We start from the raw sequence: 21,532 nt of genomic DNA, 5'->3' as shown, positions 1-21,532 counted from the left end.
AGTAGGTTTTTCGGCAGAACATCAGGGAAAACAGCAGGGTTCTGTCGAGGCAGGTATCCAGAAAAAAAAAAAAAAGAAAGGGGCGGGGGTGGGGTGGAGAGAGAATGGCTAAAAGCTGCAATTCGGCAATTTCGATAAAGCAGGGTATATTGCTGAAAATTTAAAAAAAAATGAAAATAGGAGTTTTCTGAAACACTTAAGGCTTTCAACAAATTCTCCATTCTCTCCCCCTTCCCCCTGAAAAAACAAAAAACAAAATGCTAGATACGGGCTCGGCTCTGTCTTCCAGAAACATCATCATTCATGAGGACGAAGCAATAGTTCTGAAAGGATTACGTGACTTATCTGCACGTATCCACTTCCGATTATTCATTTGCCTCCGAGTGCAAAAGTTTCAGTCACAAAGTGTGTCCCTAAGCCATCCTTTAAGGGGTCGTGCTCTTGCACCGCTTTGTGGTTGGAGCTCAGCTTATACCTACATTAGTTACATATACCTGCATATTTATGTACCTGTCGGGGAAATATTCGATTAGTTGACTGATTTATTGAATGACTGACTAACTGATTGATTCATTGATTGATTGATATTTGTCGACTATATCCTCATTTTCTTACTCTCGCTCTCCGTGCAGGTCCATCTCAGCAGGAGGTGTTTCTGCCTGGCACAGGGTTCAAATAGGAAACAACCATTCCTGAGGGGGGCAAATCACGTGCGCCGGCCGCCGATAGCCGGCCCGAAGGTGAGTGCCTCGGCGCCGTTTGGCGCTAGGCCGTAAATTTTTCTATGTTTACACGCAAACACATCAGAGCTGGAGTATTTGCTTACCTTACCCTTGACGAAAGTGACACTCGAAGCGATCAACAGAGTCCCCCGCCTGGAGTTCACGTTGCAATAAAGAACCCTCTCTGTAAGGGTAGCAAGGTCAGGGCTTTCGGTGAGAATGATAAAAGCCCAGCGCAATAATAAATAAAAAAATAAGACGCGCAGAGGTGGTGTTTATATCCCACAAAGCTTATGAAGTTTTACGAACGTAGGTGCATGTTGACCACCCCTCCTTATTTGGTGTGTGCATAATTTTATTGTTCATAGGTGGTGATTGTAGTGTTAATGAATTCTGTTATTTGTTACGTGTCTGCACACACTGAAGCGCAAATGGTGTTTTATATTCCTCAAGAGCTGCTACTAAAACGTAGCCTTTTTTCCCCATCTGTGAGTAGTTATCAAACAACAAAGAGATAGTAAGGACTTATCAGAGCTCTTCATGATCTCTCTCAGTGCGTGTTTTGTTCAAGCAGCTCTGATTGTTTAAAATCACCAATATCTATGAAGTCACACTCGCCGAACCCACGACCTGAAACTTTTCATCACTAAACTTTAGGCAATTTTGTCAATTAGAGCTCGCTATGAAAAAAAGATGTCTATATGTTGAAGCATGTAGATTCTATAGGTCTCCCTAAGTCCGTGTGTATCACTGTTTATCACTTCGAGTGTCTTATTTCTTGTGAACGATCCCTATTGTTTACTCATGCATGACACCAGTGTTGTTGAAAGCACTTTAGAAAAAAGTGTGTGCGTCACCATGCCTTTCTTTAGCTGTAGTCTTAAAGTGGAGCCTGTCTGCAAATTCCTATCACTTTTTAGTGTTTACGCGATTATTGAGCCACAGAAAATAAGCTTAACATTTATGAGATAGGTGTTGAGCATTCGCGTCCGCACAGCATGGCATTTAGCGTGACTAGCAAACAACATATCTATAAAGCTTTAGACAATTCGTTTTAGTGCGGCCAGGAAAATCGACAATGCGGCCACTGTGAAATATGATCTGCAGGTGTGTTCCAGCGTAATGTACTCAGTGGCCGATGAATATAAAGGTCAAAGTGGAAAATATCATTGGTAATAACAAATCTATACCTTTCCAGCAGAATAATTCAAATGGAATATCATCTGCGAGCAGTAAGTCTCAGTCACCAGAACAAATAGAGGTCGTTACAAGCCGCCACTTTCATGACGTGAAATTAGGAGCAATTAACGTCGGAGGTGTGAATCTTTATTGCCACCACTTCATAGTGCGTGACACATTGCTGCCAAAAGGCAAGACGGCTTTTTTTTTTCGCGTTAATTTGATCTGATAGCCCGTGGCGTTTCCATTGCGTGTTGCACGGGCATGTTGAAGCCAGCGCAACAATTTGCTTGGCCTGCTTTATCTACAAATTTTGTATCTCTCAAATTGCCTCGCTCCATTGAATTATGAACAACCTACCTGTTATTACGAGACAATATTGTTACGATGGTGATGCAATATTATCAGTGTTTTGCACGTGTGTTGCTTGGAACAGTAGCAATTTCAACGCTTTTTTTTTCGTATTAGCTCTGACTTATCATTTCGGGGATTCGGTCACTCCAGATAACTGCAGATGACGTGGTATGGAGCGAATTAGTAAAAGTTTTGTTTCGTTCTGCTTGGATAGAATACCAATTGAATATTGTTGTAGCCCCAAAAAGTGAGATAACGAGTGAAATAGCAAAGACACAGAGCAAACGATATATCTGATATGCTTGGACACATCAAGTGCAGCTCTTGTGCAAATAAAGATGTACACATGTGTACTAACTTGACTTTTTTCTCGCAGCGATTGCACAAGGTAAGTGTTTCTCATGGTTGCCGATCGGCTCCTTCTCGTACGCTTCTGCCACTTCTCTTCTGCGCAGCTACACTCGCTGCCAACAAAGGATGCTTGTTTGCTTGCGTTGCTATACTTAAGAATGAACCAATCGTGAATTACTTGCATTGCTGCTGGTATAAGCAGCGCGAACACTTTTTAAAATTTCTGTGCTTCGCTCATGCTCTCCATCTTCGCAACGAGCTACCCGCTTTACCTCTACGACATTGTCGTCACGTGACTTATCTCACTCATCTACACGGGACGACCGGCGCTAGGTGATGACGGATTCACGCGCATTCATTTCAGAAATATTGTGCCCCTTTTTGAATAATATATTGCAGTCTCATATATACTAAACAATATTTGCGGATTTCATGTTTTCTCTGGTGTTGGAATGTCAACGAGTCCGTTGTGACATCCAACGTGCTACCGGCTTGATAGTGTTTTCACGTTCTGTTTCGCATTGCAATCTCCGCTCAAACGTAACCGATATTAAAAGAACGAAAAGCTCGTCACCGTACAAGATGTGAACGAATGTTCGTCTTTTAAGCTGGGTCTACGTATTTTTTCCTTGTGTGCTCTTGGTTATGTTCGTTGTAGTATATCTAATCAAATGCAACCAGATGAATACTTTGTATCTGACGTTAGTTCCTACTGCTCCTTTTTTGCCCCATAGCCCTGAGTTAATTTTTTTTGTTCGTAGAGGGAATTCAAGTGGAGACCATACCGCCAGTGAGCAATATACTTGCAGCCATTTTATATCGCTCAGGACCTATCCCAAATTGAACTCATGCGAGCTTCTTGGCCGCTATTTTCTTCGATTTCTTATTCTTTTTCATGGCCAAAAACTAAAGGACTGCCCTGCTTGCAAGACCATGAATATTATTCTGGTGGGTTTCAATTTTCTATCACTTGCTGAGCTTCGATACTTTATCTGTTGAAAGCCATTTGAAGAACACGCAGAGGTCCATTTGAAGGTATAATTTCACGCAGGTTAACGTGATACTGATGCATTAGGATTTCATGTACACAGCTGGGGCATTTTAATTCAGTCAAAATCAATTGCTTTATTTATTTATTTCTTCCTCTATGTGCTGAGAAACAATTAAAACGCGCGACTAGAGCGCACTGTCGCTGAAGTATGTCACAACCACCAGCTACTCGCATGGTGAAACCATGTTCGCGTGCAAGAATACAACAATAAAAAAAGCTTCACGGCAAACTCTGTCAGTTTTCTGACTGCCCGTCAGCAATGATACGTGGATTACAGTGCGTCATGGACTGTCTATAGCATGTGCGGTCTCATATTTGTCCCCGTATAAGGCAGCCAGTTAAAAAAAATGCTACCGTAAAATCACGGACATTTTTACAGCAAATGCATGTGTCTGTGTATTCTTTCATACATGTCTTCCAGCATGCCCCGCTACATCTCAATAGAGCATACGATATTAGTAAATCATTTAATGACCCTCTTTTAACTTACCAGTGACAGTTTATGAAACATCCCCTGCGGAAACATTAATGATTCGGGCTTTTGCGTCCAGTTCATTTTTTCATATTCATTTTTGTTTTCTTAAAAACTGCCGAAAGGTAGTACATTAGGGGTATACGTGAATATACAGTAGATAGCGTTGTAAGAATAATCTATGTGAAGTTATATTTGTTATGCTATGCATGAAGCATGATGGCCAGGCGATTGTGGCGACATCGCGAGAAAGGCTGTTGCAGCCTTTTACTGTTTTGGGAAAAAAAAAAGCTGGAAATGTTTCAGTAGGGGCACGTGGGCGAAAATCTCGACATGAACGGGAAGTGCATTGAGATATATGCACGTGCTGATAAGATAATGTAAGGAGAGTAATTAATTGGCGAGTGAAAAAATCACGAACGATTACGATACTTCCTAAAGTGAAGTCTGAGCTCACCAATTCATGTGTTTTCATTTTGCGATAAGTTGAGACAAACAATTTTATATAGAGATACGTAGGCATATAAAGTTGCATACCACTTTTTTTCATTTTTCACAACTATCTCTCTCTCTCTCTCTCTGTCTTGACGGAACGTACGTCTGCCGATCGGTTATTGTAATGATTCTAATGAAGGAAACTTTGTGGTCGCAATCGGGGTCGCAAAATCTGATTGCTTTCTTTGATTTTGCGCATGCGGGAAGTTTACAGTAGTTGGGCTTGTAAGTGTTCTTTCTGAGATGAAAGTTTTAGCTTTGAGTGTCAGCGTTGTGCTAAGTGTACTTTCTCTCCTCTGTCTGTGTGTGGTTGCACTGCCGCTTCTCTATGAAGCATGACCAACTAACCCAAGTTTCAGTCTCGCTGCATGGTAGTCTGTGCGTAGAAAAATATTTGCGGGAAGGGCGGTGCATAGCTGGAGCGAAGCTTGTGGCCCACCTGGGTTACTAGCAAGTCCTAATTAGCAGGACTTCGACTAGCAAGATCTTACTTAGCATGGTCCTAGTAGTATGGTCTTCATTAGCATGATCCTATTAGCAATGTCTTAAGGGGAATTGTCATACTAGAGAGGTGAGCGAGTAAGTGAATGAGTGAGTGAAAAAACTTTGACCCACAATAGGCACGAGTTTTCTCGGCGTCACCTGGCTCTTAATTGGCATTTTCATTACACTTTCTAGATTGCGGATAATCTTGTGAATCTGAAGTACTTTAGACAGTGTTTTACAATGCAGGCCCGTAGTAAAAAATTTGCTTGTGAGTGAGGGAAGTTGTGGAAGCTCTGAAAAACGCTTATCTTTATTATTTATTCTAAGCAAGACAATCCCCAATCTCCAAATTTTGGGTGAGAAGGGGGGGGGGAGCTCCAAGGGCACCTCCTTCCTGCTGGCTATACAGGCTTGGCGGTACGCATGCGATTTTATCATTTGGCACTAGTACTGATGATAGCTTCGTGATAATAACTATACACAGGCAACAAGTAAATACGGCAGACTGCACCGCCCTCGGTATCGACTTGTACGTGCTGCCTACGAACACAAAGTCCCGGGATCTGAGCGATATGCACACTGTAGTTCCACCACTTCTTGCGACGCAGTCTGTATCCACGATACTCTTTGGGATTCCTTCGTGCAACTGTACTGTGTTTATAACAAAATATCAACAATAATGTTTAGGCAAATTTCAAACAATTCAAACTACAAAGCAGTTTTCTATTTGCGCATCTAAATCATTGCTTATTGCGTTTGATGTATTTACACAAAATAAAGACCGTTTTGAGCAGTACTACGTGTTCTATTTGATACGGGGAATCAGTAAGACGTCCCACGTATACAGTATAGCATGGTTTCCTGACGTAAACGTGTGTTCTGCGTTGAAACAACAGCAACAAAAACGAAAAAAAAATAGCAATGGCACTGCTTAAATTGGTGATGCAAGACTTTAACAGCGGACCTAGTCATCTGGCTTCCCAGTAAGAAGCTGCCCTCCAAGCCCTTAAACCTGCCCTGTTTAAATGGCATGAGTTCTGGAGGGATCATGCCACGTAGCTAGTGTTTTCGTGATATTACGTCCCGTTTTCCCTCTCTTTCTTTTCCCGCCTTTCTCTCCGTCTCTTTCGATATCTCACTTATTTTTTCTTCTGCCTCATTCATTTCATTCACTACCGTTATATGTTTCTCACTCTTTCTTTTACCTTCTGTGCTGTTACCTTCCTGATTTCTTCAACAGAGCCGCACATATTCGGGGAGGGAAACAAAATAGAAAGACGGCGAAAAAAGCTCGTGCTGCCACAATCGTGATACTTTTTTCGATGGAGGCCAAAATACCTCAGGCCCGTGTACTTCTATTTCCACGTTAAAGAATGCCAGGTGGTTGAAATTTGCGTAGTCTTTCACTACGGCGTTTCTAATAATCGTATTATGGTTTTCGAACGTTAAAGCTTAACAATTATTATTGTGTGAAGATTAAAGGCTAAGGCAGGAGCCTCAGATCTCCATGTTTCGTGGTAGCGGGAAGAAGAGCAACGAACGTATGTTTGGAAGAGACGTGAACAGTTGGACTAGTTCGTGTGACATTGCTCAGTCGTAGAGTATATAAAAGAAAAGTCGATGAATAACACACCAAACAAAGAGATCAGTACTGACGGGCGAAAAGGCTCAACTTGCAACCGAGTTTATCAGGACACAAAAATCCCCCGGACGACGGCGACGCATGTGCAAGACTAGTGAACCTCTCATGAAAACGGGAAAAGTTGAAAGCAAAACTAAATTTCCCTGGCTCTTTTGTGAAGTCACCTAGGACAAATCAAAAGCTAAGGCCTACTTTTTTTTTCTGTCAATGAATTGACCCCCTCCCCCCCCCCCCCCACCGGCCTTGAAAACGTTCCGCATCTTAACATGGTTAGGCACGGCCTCCACGATTGGAACCATTGCAAAAATGGCTCTTGTTGTGATCTGATAATGGCTTTCGCCGTAAAGAAAAGTCAAGGAAGGAAAAAAAAAAGCTAATAACTGGGTAAGGGCGAAACATGTAGGAAAAGTGTTTCAGCTCTAGTAACAGGCAGCCAGGGAAAGTGCGAAGGATTTCTGTAATGAGGCACTACTTGGTGCCAGGCCAGAAGCCAGGCGAGCAAGGAAGGCTGTTTTCGGTCCATTAACGTCGTCAGTTATTTGCTACCTTCTCCAATTTCGGTCAACCGGTCACGAGTAGTGTGATTTTGTGGCTCACGTCCGTTTTTCAATGATTCGTTGATCGATATGTGGGTTTTAACGTCTTAAAAGCCACCATATGATTATGAGACGCGCCATAGTCGTGGGCTCCGGAAGTTTCGACCACCTGGGGTTCTTTTACACGCATCCCAATATGAGCACAGATGGCTATAGCAATTTCGCCTCCATCGAAAATGCAGCCGCCGCCACCTAGATTCGATCTCGCGAGTTGCGGGTCAACAGCCGAGTGCCACTAGACCATCGCTATGGGGCTGTTTTTATAATTAACTGTGACTAGATGACACACAGTAAAGGCAGGAGAGGCCCACAAGCCCAAGCCCTAGGTCGCTTCACATCTATAAGATACGAGTTGATCACGATGCGATAATTTCTGCAGAAGCAGCGGCAATGGCTAGGCGAGAGCAACATTCGACGCTCATGGGGCGCAGGCATTCCAGGAGTGCAGAATTGAACAGAAACGACGCTGCGGGAACATCAGACAAGTGGAAAGTTCAACATAAAGCGCTACAACAGACAAAGAGAAGGTCCAACTTGGATCTCACCTTCACATTCTTTTCGAGTGCAACCAAGCATATGTACATTTAGAGCGCCACTTACATACCCAGCAATTCAGGACGTCGCTTTTAGTCCACCGTTTTTCACGCCAGATGGCTAACGGACTTAACGTAACTTCTGGCACGAAGCGCCATAAGCTACGTCAAGAATGAACTAACTCGCCCAACAAGTCACCGTGGCGTACAGACCTTCGTGCTGTACATAATAATGTACAACACATCTGCATACTTTTGCTGAGGCTTTACCATTATCAACCTCCACTTTACCATCGATTTACCGACAGGTGATTCTATTACCACTGCAATGCTGCTTTCCTGCACTGTAGATTTAGGAAAGCTCTTCAGGAAAAAAACTCCACGCAGCATAATCTCACGAAATTGCAAGCACAAATACAGGTTGTCCTACTGTACATGTCACTATAGTGAAATCAGTGAATAACTTATCATTGCACAACAATTAGCTTTTTTCAAAAATCACACCATACATTTTAAAACGATACGCAATAGTGTCTCGGGAAAAAAAAAACTAGCTGGCCAAATAAAATTGCGTTGTACAGCGTAAAGACGTTATCAGCATTAAGTGCCTGAAGTGCGATTAGCGAAAAATTAGACATTGCTCAGTAATATTTTTTTTTTTGAAAAACGCTTTCCATAGCGTTACGCCCAGCGCTTCCCCTTCGGGTCGGCTTTGCCGCACTAGTGGATGTCCCACATTGCTGGACTTGTAACGTTTTCAGCTTGACATTGCGTCACTTTAAATGCGTAAAAAGATGCTGTGTCGCTTCTCATGTCATCCTAATATCAAAGCTCGTCGCTTCTGAATGTTCCGCCTATAATAAGATTAGGATACACAAAAACCGCACTGCTGTAATTTTACGCTGACTACAATGATTACAGAAGCACTGAGTGAAATGGACCACTGCCTCAAATGATGAAAGCTACAGTTTTCTTTAAAAGATATCATTTAGTGTACATTATTTAGAAACAGGGGACATGTTCAATGAAGGGCGCCGTAATAGAACAAGACTCAATTGGAACCGGCTGCAGCTTCTTGACAAGTTGTACGGTCTTAATGTAGAGGGAGCATTCATCGCTGCTGCACTCCGCCATTTCAAACGCGCTTTGGAACGGCAACTTTGGAACGTCCCTACCTCCACTCAGTCTTTCTTCTCGATCGTCTGTAATCTCTGTGCGAGAGCGTGAGTAAGATTAGCAATAGAAACAATAACAACCAGGGTCACTCCCGCGATGAGCTCCAAAAGCTGACGCAGCCGAGTCGGTGACATCGCGCTAAAAAAAAAAAAAAAACCGTGGGAACAGGGCCGAGGGCACGCCAGCGGTGATATGCACTCGCTATCCGACCGGCCAATGCTCGTGGGTGTCGTCTTTGGTCTCTGCAGTCGTAAGCCTCGCAGCTGCAAATCGTATACGAGAACCCATTCGTTGTGTGTATACACGAAATGAAGACGGCTTCGGCGATACCGCTAACATGTACGAACACCAAACACCTCTCTCTCTGTCTCCACCCATACAAATGCGCGAAGACTCGGCGTATGTCATATACAGTCCTCATTGCAATCCACGGCCACAGCTTGTGCAATCGTCATTACTGGAGGGCTTTGTGAGTCCGTTCGACGCTCTCGTAGCGAGGACACGCCTTGATATAGGCAGGGTTCCACGCTACTTATAGAGTTTAACGAGTTTTGCGGCATGGAGGCTTATCATATACGAGGGCATTTGACAAGTTTGCTAAATGGTGAGTAGACCCAGGCGACGTACAGGAGCGTCGGGTAGGGACTACCTTTATCGAAAGAGGCGAGTGCAATGTTATCTGTCTAGCCCGGCAACACTGTGTGAAAAGCGGACTTGGAATTCTCGAAGGTCCCGGTGAGCCACCTAAAACCGAGTTGAGTAACTTTCTTTATCCGTTAACATGGCTGACGCAGGAAAGACGATAAGGTCAAACTGGCGGCGAGGTGGTAGTTCATGTTGTTATTTGAAGGCGGTCCCTGGACTTGAGGAAACACCCAATAGGCGATGCCGCTCACATTGCTGTAGCAGGTGCTTTCTTGGGTGTGCACCAAATTATAAGTGGGCAAGCGTACTTGCGTACTTCGCCTCACGGCGCCATGGTGCCGCATCCGTGAAAATATATCTTTAAGCTTTGTTCCCATGAGGAATGACAAGAGGCAGGCAAAGGTGAGAGTATAGCTATAAGCGTTTTGTCAATTTTAGATATCGCTCCGCTTCCGACGTTGTTCGTTGTTCAGTGTGTTGTAAGTGCTCTCATATTTCTTTTCCTACGAGCCTCGCGCAAACGTTGCACCGATAAGCCTCATTCCACAGAGCCCGTGCACAGTAGAGCAGCGCCGTGTTGCATTTCTCGGACAGCTGCAGCATTCGGAGGAGAGCAGGCAGCGTCTGCTGCGATTTGCTGTTACTATAAATGGGCGTGTAGCTATCGCAGCTTTGCGTATGTAATCGCAAATGACCGACTGTTACTATTCCTCATATATCTTTTGCCACAACTCGCAAGTACCTCTGCGCATTAGGCTGTTATGGAAACATAGATATTCCCAAGGACTTTGTCGAGACATCTGCGCTCCTGTCAAGATCACTGATGCACCTTCTTAAAAATATAATAATTAAAATCGATTGAGAGAGAGAGAGAGAGAGAGAAAATTTAATGCGGAAAGGCAGGGAGGTTAACCAGAAAACATATCCGGTTTGCTACCCTGCACTGGGGAAGGGGTAAGGGAAAAAAAAGGGAAAGGGAGGAAGAGAAGCACAAACACACACACACACACTCGCACACAGTAGTGTCACAATCGTTCAACGAGGCGGGTCGCTCGCAGAAACTTCATCAGCGCCTTCGTTGCTTTCTGGCGTGAGGCTCGATCTTTCCGACATTCCAAGATTGACTGCTCAGAAAATGGCTGGTCGTCGAGGCGAGCAAACACTGCTGAGAGGGACTGTCGCTGAGAGCTGTACTGGGGGCACTGACATAAAATATGTTCAATTGTTTCGTCATTGTCGCAATGGTCGCATGTAGCGCTGTCTCTCATTCCGATGCGGCAGGCAAAAGCGTTCGTGAAAGACACCCCAAGCCACATACGGCAGAGAAGGGTCGTCTCGGATCGGGGTAGGCCAGATGGAATAGTAAGTCGTAGGCATGGGTCCAGGCGGTGAAGACGGGTGTGGAGAAAACCGGGCGTATTCCGCATAGACCTTGCGACATCCTGCGCAAGCGTATTAATCTTTGCTGCTGCGTCGCTTCTTGATAGTGGAATAGGTTCCATCACTCCATTTTCGTGAGCATTCTTAGCTGCATTGTCGGCATGTTCGTTACCGATGATGCCGCAATGGCCTGGTAACCACTGAAAAGATATGTCATGTCCTTTGTCTATTAGGTGATGGTACAGTTGTCGTATTTCGAGCGCCAATTGGTCTTGAGGTCCACGACGTAGAGCATTGTGTAGACATTGGAGAGCTGGTTTCGAATCAGTAAAAATGCTCCATTTTTGTGGTGTCTCTTGGTCAATCCTGCGGAGTGCGCTGCGGAGTGCCGCGAGCTCCACGGCTGTCGATGTCGTCTTGTGTGACGTTCTGAACTGGATGGTTTCGGCTCTTGCTGGGAAGATCACAGCTCCTGCAGATCCTCCAACAGTTGTCGAGCCATCCGTGTAAAGTTTGACATGATCTTTGTATTCTTCGTGTAGCATGAGTAGAATCATCTGCTTTAAAGCTGGCGCCGAGAGCTCCGCCTTCTTGCGAATCCCCGGCACTGTCAAGCGCAGTTTTGGTCGGTCCAAGCACCAAGGAGGTGTTAGTATCCGTTCCGGAGGCGTGTAGACTGTTGGAAGGCACTCACGGAAAGTCAATACTCTCTTACAGAAGGAGGCACTCGGTCGATCTTCTGGAAGCGAAGCTAGGTGGTGGGCAGGGGCGCGAGCAAGGTGTCTAATATGAGCTCTAAGCACCTCCAAAGTAATGTGCACTGTGGCCGGATGATCTTTGGCGATTGCGATGGTTTCCGCTGTTGATGTACAGCGTGGTAATCCAAGACAAACTCTGAGTGCCTGGCCCTGGGCGTTTTCTATTGTGCGTATACTGCTTTTGCAAGCGTTCGTCAGAACCGGCAAGCTATACCGCAGGTACCCCAGAAACAGCGTTTTGTACAAATGCAACATCGCGTGCACTGATGTGCCCCACGTTTTGCCTCCGAGGAACTTGAAAAGTTGTGCGATGGCCGTTAGGCGCTTCTTTAGAGTGGCCACATGGGGACTCCAGCAGAGATTTCGATCGATCGTGACCCCCAAAAACCTGTGGGTCCTGGCGTAGCAGACACTGTGTCCATCGATGGTGATGGGAAATGACGTCATTGCCTTCCGCGTGAACGCGACCAGCGCCGATTTCTCAGGAGAAATCTCGAGGCCTTGTTCTCTAAGGTACGCCGATATTGAATTCGCTGCTTTCTGGAGTCTCGCACGTACCTGAGGACGTGTTACACCTGATGTCCAGGCACAAATATCATCTGCATAGAGAGATATCTGCACGGAATCTGGTATGCGTTCAACGAGACCGATCAGAACCAGGTTGAACAGTGTGGGGCTCAATACACCACCTTGAGGAACACCACGGTGTGTATAATGTTCAGAAGTCGGCCCATCATCAGTTTGCATAAACAATGATCTCATATGTAGGTAGCATTGGATCCAGCGGTACACTCGCCCACCCAAACCAACTGACTCGAGGGCGTCAAGTATGGCTTCATGAGAAACATTGTCATATGCTCCTTTGACATCTAAAAATAGTGCGACAGATAACCGTCTGCTCATTTTCTGGTGTTGTACGTAGGTCACCAGGTCAATGACATTGTCAATGGAGCTCCGAAGACGACGAAAACCGGCCATGGCGTCTGGATATATTCTATGGCGTTCTAGGAACCACTCGAGTCTGGCAAGGATCATTCGCTCCATCAGCTTCCCTACGCAACTAGCCAGCGCTATTGGGCGGTATGATGTCAGCTCTAGAGGCGATTTTCCAGGTTTGAGAAGTGCAACCAACCGGCTTGTTTTCCACTCTCTGGGGACCGTTCCATCTCTCCAAGACTCATTGAATACTTCCAGCAAAGCACTTCGTGCTCGATCACCGAGATTGCATAATAGGCGGTATGATATGCCATCCGGCCCAGGCGATGACGATCGATTGCATGAAGCAAGAGCCATATTCAGTTCTTCCATTGAAAAAGGCAGGTCCAGGTGCGGGTCCAGTGAATGTGGCGTGTAATCAGCAGTAAGGGCTTCTGTGCAATTTGGCGGGCCCGCAATCTTCCTACAAAAGTCTTCCGCTACCTCGATATCCCTTCTATTTTGGAAAAGGGCCAAGGCTTTAAACGGAAAACGTTGTTGAGGAAATATGCGTAGGCCTCGCACGGTTCGCCATATTTGAGAAAGCGGTTTGCGAGGGTCTAGACTCGCGCAAAATTTCGCCCACCGTTGAAACTCCAGTTTGTCTATACGACGCTGGATCTTCTTTTGCATGCGCCTGGCCATCCGTAGATCTTGAATGGATTTTGTGCGTCGATATCTACGCTCCGCACGCCGACGAATCGCACGGAGTCGCTCTAACTCCATGTCCGTTTCTGAGGGCCTTGAAGAATATGCCAGCGTGCGCATCGCACTCTGCGCTGCTTGTTTGATCGCTTGCTCAATGCCAGAGGTTAAGCCTTTTTCACAAGCGTGTTCAATGTTGGTTGTGAATGCTGAAAGGTCGATCCTCCGTACGGTTTTCGGCGGGTGGTCGCTAGCAAAGCCTTCGATGGTGAGATAACTGGGGATGTGATCGCTACCATGTGTCTCGATGTCTAAAAACCACTTAACGCTTGTGGCGAAGCGACGTGACACGAACGTCAAGTCCAAACAGCTGCTGTACGTTAATCCTCGCAGAAATGTAGGGCTCCCATCATTAAGTAGAGACAGTTCATGAGTCGATACAAATGAAGCCAGCCTCCGGCCCGTGGTATTGACTTTTGAACTTCCCCAGATTGGGTGGTGGGCGTTGAAGTCCCCTATAATTATCCACGGATCCGGGACGCTCGAAAGAATGTCATCCAGTCTTTGGCAATCAAAACGGGCTGAGGGAGATAAGTAGACACCTATTAATGTGAAGGTGAGGGTTTTCTGCTTCACAGTCAGGCAAATGTATTGGTTCTCATCATGAGGCGACACAGGTTGAATGATGTAGGTAAGCTCCCGACGAATATACACAATGACCTTGCTGCTTTCGTTTCGGGTTTTGGACGGGATTGATTCGTAGCCGGATAGCCTGATCGGGTTTGATAATTTCGGTTCGCATATTACGATGATTGGGAAATGGTTAGAAAACACGTACTGACGAAAATCGGAAATCCGTGATCTAAGTCCTCTTGCGTTCCACTGGATGACTGATGCTTCTCTGACGTCTTTGCGGAACGATTGTTGATCTCCTGCCATGACTCTACGCGAGGGAGGCGAGGACTGGGCTCAGCGCGTCCAACACCTGTAACCCGCTTCGAGCGGTTGGAGTTCCCAGGCTTCTTAGTATGTCTGCCATGACAGCGACGAGGGATCGTAACATCGGGATGATCTGTCGATCGACCCTTGACACATCCTCAACGGAAGTAGACTCGGTGGAAGGTGTAGGGCGGCGAGGCCTCGCAGGAGGCTCCTTTGCCGGCTGCGTACGCGGAAGCGTAGGCCACTTATCCGCAGCTGTGAGCTTCTCCACTTCATTTCGCTTCGTGTTTACTACTTCTCTCGTGCTCGGAGGAAATGGGTTATGCGCAACACTCTGTCCTACACGCCTCCGTCGGCGACTACGTCGCCGCCGTACCCTTTCAGCAGCCTCTCTGTGGGTTGAATTGTCCCTAACCATTTGTTTGATAATGGCGATTTCCTTCTTAATCCGAGGGCATTCCTTGGATGCAGCATCATGCGGACCATCACAGTTTCTGCACTTCAGACTTGTTGCCCGACATGCGTCTGCAGTGTGCGGCTCAGCGCATCGGGGGCATACTGTGGTGTTTGTACATACACTCTTGATGTGACCAATTTTCATGCAGTTATGGCACTGGAGTGGTTTAGGGACAAATGGTCGAACAGGATGTCGGAAGTGTCCCACTTTGACATGCGACGGAATGGAATCTCCTTTGAACATTATCTTTACACATCGGGTGTTTCCGAGGCGAAGTACATTCGCGATGAGAACTCCTTCGTTCGCTGGTTTTATGAGAGTTGGGAGGTCCGAATTTGCTATGGCCAAATCAATGTCGTAGATTACTCCCGCCGTGCAGGCACCGTCCATTGGAATAACCGGTCGAACTTTGATGCCTCCCAAATCTGATACTCTGCGAAGCTTGTCTATGGCGCTGGCAGTCATTGTGTCCACAGCTAGAATATTCTTCCGCGTGTTCACCCGGATATCCTTAATGTCGTTTGGTGCTACCCCCTCAAAGTACATAGAGAGAGCTTGCCTGTTTACTGCTCGAAGGCTGATGGTGGAGTCCTCGGGCATGAAGAGGATGGTGTGCGGCCAGCATTCTCCTTTTGAATGAGACGTTAATGTCCCTGCTGGTGAAGACGACTTGATACTTCTTCTTTTGGCCTTCCTGCTTCTCACGGTCTCGAAGTCGTCATCCGACGAGTCGTCGCCAGTGGCCGAGTACAGTTCCGTGTCCTCGCTGGTGCTCGAACAGGTGCTTCGTTTCCGCGACGAGCTTGCCAAAGGTGGTCTATGGTCGGACAGAGCCGCAGAAGGCTCCACGTCCACAGCCATGATGCAGTGACTATCACCGTTGGCCTCACTGGTTCTGGGCCAGGCGCGCTGATTTACCGAGGAGCTCGCCATAGCAGACCTCTGGCTGGGCGGACCAGTGGATGACTCCGCGTCCGTCGCCTTGGGGCAGGGAGCAGCGTCTCCCGTAAAAAGCGAAAAACTTGATAACAATGCTCGGAGCCGAAAGCAGAAGCGTTCTATGAAGACTATGAAATCTATGAAATCGATTCTATGAAAATCGATTGAGCGGCTGCATAAATGAATACAGATGCCTTGCGCGTCAATAGAAATTGCCTGTGCTTCAGAACGAACTGTATTTTGAACACGAGGAACCTTTAGCTGCCCCCGTTCCATTCAATCGCTCTACGTTACCGGAGTGGAACGTGCGTTTTTACTTTTGGCCAAGCGTCGTTCAGTCAACGCTATCGCAACGCCACTAGTGCATGAAAGCTGTTGTAAATAAAAACGAAAATTGTTCTTATCTCGCAGCAAGATAGAAAATTCTGTTTTAAAACAGTGTAAATTCATTTACTGTTTCACGCATGACCATTTTTGTTTTTTGAAAATTCACCTTCACTTGGAGCTGGACTACAATCGAAGCCTTCAAGGCAATTCAAATGCGTTTCGAACGCCCTGTCCTGAGGCAGCGTGTTCACCGCGTTGCCTTGTGGCAAATCAAACTACAGAGCTTTTCTGAATAGGTCGAAGATGAGTTGCTGTTAACAAAAAAAAATTGAATTGTTTCTATAGTAACATAAAATCGCTTGCTATCGAAGGTTCACGAAGTCCCGTTGGCGGAAGTATCAAAGAAGCATCTCGAGGCACACATTTATGGTCCGAAGTGTCGGCTCTAGATCGTTTCGTTTAACTTCACTTCACAAGCGCGGATTCTCGAAGGGATTGGCTGCGACGACTTCTCGGAGGAAGCACAGGTTTTTGTGTGTCCTGAAGTGCCGTCGGTGCTTGCGTGTTCCCGTGCAGCGCGGACTCGCGGCATAAGAGGCTGCCATTTTGGTCGTTTCTGCTCGCGTCACGTGATCCTTCGCTCGCTACGACGGTCCGCTCACCCGCTCAGCGCCTGACCGTCAAGCGCACGCGCAATGGCGCAACCACCGGCTGGCTGAGCGGAGCGGGAGGCAAATCGGGGTCAGCCTAAAGTGGCCGATCAGAAATAAACGGATATTTTCATGTCTCATGCGCCGCCGCGGTGGTCTAGTGGCTAAGGTACTCGGCTGCTGACCCGCAGGTCGCGGGTTCGATTCCCGGCTGCGGCGGCTGCATTTCCGATGGAGGCGGAAATGTTGTAGGCCCGTGTACTCAGATTTGGGTGCACGTTAAAGAACCCCAGGTGGTCAAAATTTCCGGAGCCCTCCACTACGGCGTCTCTCATAATCAAATGGTGGTTTTGGGACGTTAAACCCCACAAATCAATCATTTTCATGTCTCATTTTGTACCACCCCACGTGTTCTATATGCAAGATTGTGGGGATATCTGTATGCAACATTGATAAAGAAACAAAAAATAGGACTACAGGATAGCTTGATAAGCGTTAGCTGAAAGCATAAAGTAGCACAGTTCTCTGTAGAGGATAAAAGTATACCTATATCGTTTTCTAAAGACATGTATGAGGCACGTATTGTTCGTCCTGACGCCACATTAACAGTCAATGGAGCATAAGATTAGTGCATCATAACAATGAGCAGTACATAAGAATGCGATACCGCTCCATCTGCAACCTTTATAATCTCAGTTCATGTATATCAGTTAAATGAAGCTAGCACTCAGTTGTCTTCGATATGTGGAATCAAGTATGATTGATTTGATTGATTTGTGGGGTTTTACGTCCCAAAACCACCATATGATTATGAGAGACGCCGTAGTGGAGGGCTCCAGAAATTTTTACCACCTGGGGGTGTGGAATCAAGTAAATGTACGCTGTTAATGATATTGTATTATGTGATTATTTGTTTCCTCAATAGCTGACACCAAAAACAGCGCTTTCAGTAATGAAGCAGGTACATATCGGTTTCTTAGCAATGGATACAATTCATCCATTGCGAATCCCTGTTGGTAAATAAACCTGTATAGTTACGGCATTACCATGGCATGCCTACGCGAAACCAAGGAAGCAAGCATTGTGGGTGCCCACATATGTCGCGTTTTAATGGACCGTTAACGCTAGATTAAACTGCCTTCGACTACTGACAATGTGGTTAAATGAAACAAAACTACATCTACAAACTCACGTCAGCGAATGCGCTTCTTCGAAAGTTAAGAACATGGGAGAGTTTTAAAACGAGTGCGTTGGCATCACGGTGCAAGTGCTTGGCACCGAACTCTGACCACGCAGAGGCGTTGCCCAATACCTCTGGGCGCCTTGCAGTCGTTCTTTGCCCTTGAAAAGAGGGCGCCTATCTCCACGAAACGTTTCTGTTTTGCTCCGAAGTGCTCGCCTCATCGAACGTGTTTGCTAATCAGACCTCGGACCACAGTACGTGGGTGTCATTTAAAAGGCGTTATTAAGGGTCTTGAGCCTGGTAGGTGACGTGCCGCAGTGATGTTACTCTTTTACATTTTTTGTTTTTTTTTTTGCCATTCACGTCGCGACAGCATCCTCGTCTTTACTTTCTCGTCCCTGGTCGAGAATTGACGTGCCGAGTGTGGGCCAGCTGTCAGTCTCGACCTCCTGGGCGAAAAATGGATGGCTGGAAATTTTCCGCGTTCAATTGTGTCGCGGATGTGGGTAGGGTATTGACGCATAGCTGCACGTCCACCGTATCGTGTACCCGCGTTGCGCCAGCCTTGCCAAAGCGAGCTACTGCAGGTTTACCTATTCGCTCCTGAATTCTTCGGAAGTTATTGAACCTTTACCCTTAGTGACGTGCCCGCAACGCCGAGTAGCGAGGTATATACAAAAACACGCGTAAGACGTGACCAGAGTGTCGACGACGTCGCTCTCAGACGGCGCACGGCTTCTGTTTTGTTTTACTGCGTTCAAAATGTATTGAATATATGTACCAGACCCGTATAGCCAGCATTTTTTTTTCGGGGGGGGGGGGGGGGGGCACTTATCGGTGGCATTGAAAAACACCTATTTATAATTATTGTCCTTGGTAAAACACACACATCCCTCCAAACTTTGAGAGGGGGCTAGTTTTCCACCACCCCCCTTGGCTACGGGCCTGATATGTACTCACGTTTCTAGATATCGAATTAATTTCGATGTTCCTGCGCTAATAGCGATTAAAGCGGAAGCATCGACGCGTCTAGTAACATGTTGCGGAATGAAATTCAAATCTAAATCTAAATTTAGGTATACGACTATATGGGTTTATGAACACGTTGAGCGTTCAACGTGGATAAAGCTTACATCTTGGAAGGCCGTAAATTGCTAGTTTTGTCAATCAGAGCAAGGATGAGAGGAGTAAAGCGTGGTTGCATTTAATTGCCTCTTAAGTATCTTCCTACAGTGCAGAAATCGAAGCGTTGTTTCGGGACATGTAACACCAACATATATGTTGTTATTACTGGAAATGCGGCTTCACTGCCACACTACAACGCTACGCAGTGTTCACGCTGCAGCGCAGCTATGGATGAATTAAATAGATGCGAGAAATGAAAATCTGCTCGTGCAAAGTGTGAAACTTTGCGAGAGTTATTGAGTGGCGCTACTGCATTGAGCTGACGTCCACTTTCCATAACCGCAACGTCATTTGAGAGCAGATTGCTACATTATTGTTCCGCAATAATGACGAACTTTTCCAATGGCTCAAGTAATTTGACTGGAGTACTTTTTACTGGTTCTTATTAACGCAAGTATAATTAGGGGAAATAAAAATATAGAGAGAAAAGAAGGCGCACAGGCGGGCTTTCAAAATGTCATTTTTAATGCAAATATCAACAGGACATCACAGGTGTAAATCACTATAAAATACACTGATAATATGACGCCGAACCATCACACTTTTCGGTGAAAAGCAACAAACTGCAGGAAACACATTGTTTAGACATTGGTCTGAACTTTTACCATATGCAAACACACATCTGTTGCTGGGGGCGCCTATAGGTGGTTGCCTGCTCACGTAGGTTTGGAGGGGAACGTCATGGCAGAGCTTCACCTCGAGTCTTCACCAACCGAGTGACGGCAGGCCCAGGCGTTGAACCCTTTTCCGAATCGCGTGACATCCTTCTCCAACGACGATTGCAACGAAGAGGATGTGGCCTTCCACATAAGGACTTGGGTAACCAACAACACGAGGATTGAAGACGCATGTAGGCCATCAGCTTTCCCAATTGGTACCATATAAGTGGCATATATCCCGCAAGATTTAGAGAAACCTGCCTGTAGTGTTCAGAGACGCACCACCGCTCGTCCACGTAACATGCAGTGTGCACCGAGAGGCTCACACACATAGACAACTCGGAAACTAGGTGGGAAATTTCTCTGAAGTCTATATTGGCGCTCAGCGCGATACCATCCTTTAGACTTGGGATACCGTGTAACAGTAGCAAATTCGTCTTCAAGCCTCTGGACCTCAACCAGAACGCCGCTTCAGATGCTTATCAGACCATCCCCAGTGCAGGGTAGAAAACCGGAAACCTCCCTGCCTTTCACTTAACCTTTCTCTCCATCTCTGTAGACAGCCCGCACATCACTTAGCAACCATCCGTACACGTCTCACAGGAAGGCGGGGGGGAGGGGGGGATGACTTGCGGACGAGAACAAGCAGAGCCGAATAGCTTTGCTCGATCAGGTTCAGCGAGCCGCTCGGGCCAGTGGTGTTCTGGACTGACAGCCCGGTTACAACAGCCTGACGCTTTTTTCCCCTCTTTGCCTAAAGTTAACTCACATTTCTCACATTTCTCATATTTCCTAAACACACACACCCAATGTAATACCGTAATCGGCTTCTCCGGACCGCACATTTTGATAACTGCGACTGGACAGCGCCATCGTCAGGTTTTACGCGGTAACAAACTGCAGCTTTTATAAAGTGTTCTTTGCCACGACGAGCACAGCCACCCACGCCCACGAGTGTGTGGGTCCTATGAGAGCACATGGTTGAGGTAATCGTGGAACACCGGCGCCTTATATAGCACCAGCCTCAACTCCTCAAAGCGGCGTCATAGCCCCGAATAGTCAACGGACAAGCTCAGAGTTCGAGCGATCACGTAGCGTTTGAAATATTTAGTAGGGTGCGGCCGTGATTCTCGCCGTTTTAAAGTGTGCTCGCGGTAGATAAACTGAGAATACCGGTTAGCTTCAAAACGCGTTTACGGCAACTAATGCTCACCAATATATATGTGCGCTGGCATCTCATTTTTTCCCCTTATTATGGGGCATAAGCTCACGCAAATGAGAAGCAAACAGAAGAATTGAAAGGAGGTTTTCAGTAGTGATTTCACTTTGTTATCTTCAAGATTCCACTAGGCGTTAGAATTACAGAATGGGTCGTCTGCAAAAATAATAAATCACAAGGACTGTTACGAGAGGCATTGTGCAATAATTGCTTCCATGAAGGATTTATCTGGAGTTAGGATATATCATTGGCGTTACAGGTGAATGTTTTCGGAAGAGGGTTGTTCAACCAACGTTTATGTTATGTTTGTGCGTCTGGTTGTGTGCATATACGCGCGCATAATTGAAAAATTCACGTGGGGAAAGGGGACTTTGAACCCCCTCGCCTGTTCACACCATTGTAATTCATCTTAGGGTTTTTAAGATGACGCATTAGTGCTCCAGAGCGAACAAAACATTGTGTAATATAAATTAGCCAATGAAACAATCATTCATGATTAGTATTTTTACCT

General features: G+C 46.1%; 2 protein-coding genes across 6 annotated transcripts in view; both read left to right on the top strand.

Annotated features, from left to right (window-relative positions):
- Positions 1–21,532, top strand: part of Tsp74F (Tetraspanin 74F) — a 482,187-nt gene that overhangs the window by 278,326 nt on the left and 182,329 nt on the right. For all 4 annotated transcript variants that reach the window (XM_075886948.1, XM_075886945.1, XM_075886949.1 and 1 more), the window contains one exon: positions 633–740. The gene's annotated coding sequence lies outside the window, so the exon portion shown is untranslated. The remainder of the gene's footprint in view (positions 1–632; positions 741–21,532) is intronic.
- The window catches only part of LOC142796419 (uncharacterized), a 235,054-nt gene that overhangs the window by 204,258 nt on the left and 9,264 nt on the right, over positions 1–21,532 (top strand). The gene's annotated exons all lie outside the window — the stretch shown is intronic.

Source organism: Rhipicephalus microplus, chromosome 2 (assembly GCF_043290135.1).
Source record: "Rhipicephalus microplus isolate Deutch F79 chromosome 2, USDA_Rmic, whole genome shotgun sequence".
Taxonomy (NCBI): Eukaryota; Metazoa; Arthropoda; class Arachnida; order Ixodida; family Ixodidae; genus Rhipicephalus; species Rhipicephalus microplus.
This window is presented reverse-complemented; position numbering and strand designations above follow the sequence as displayed.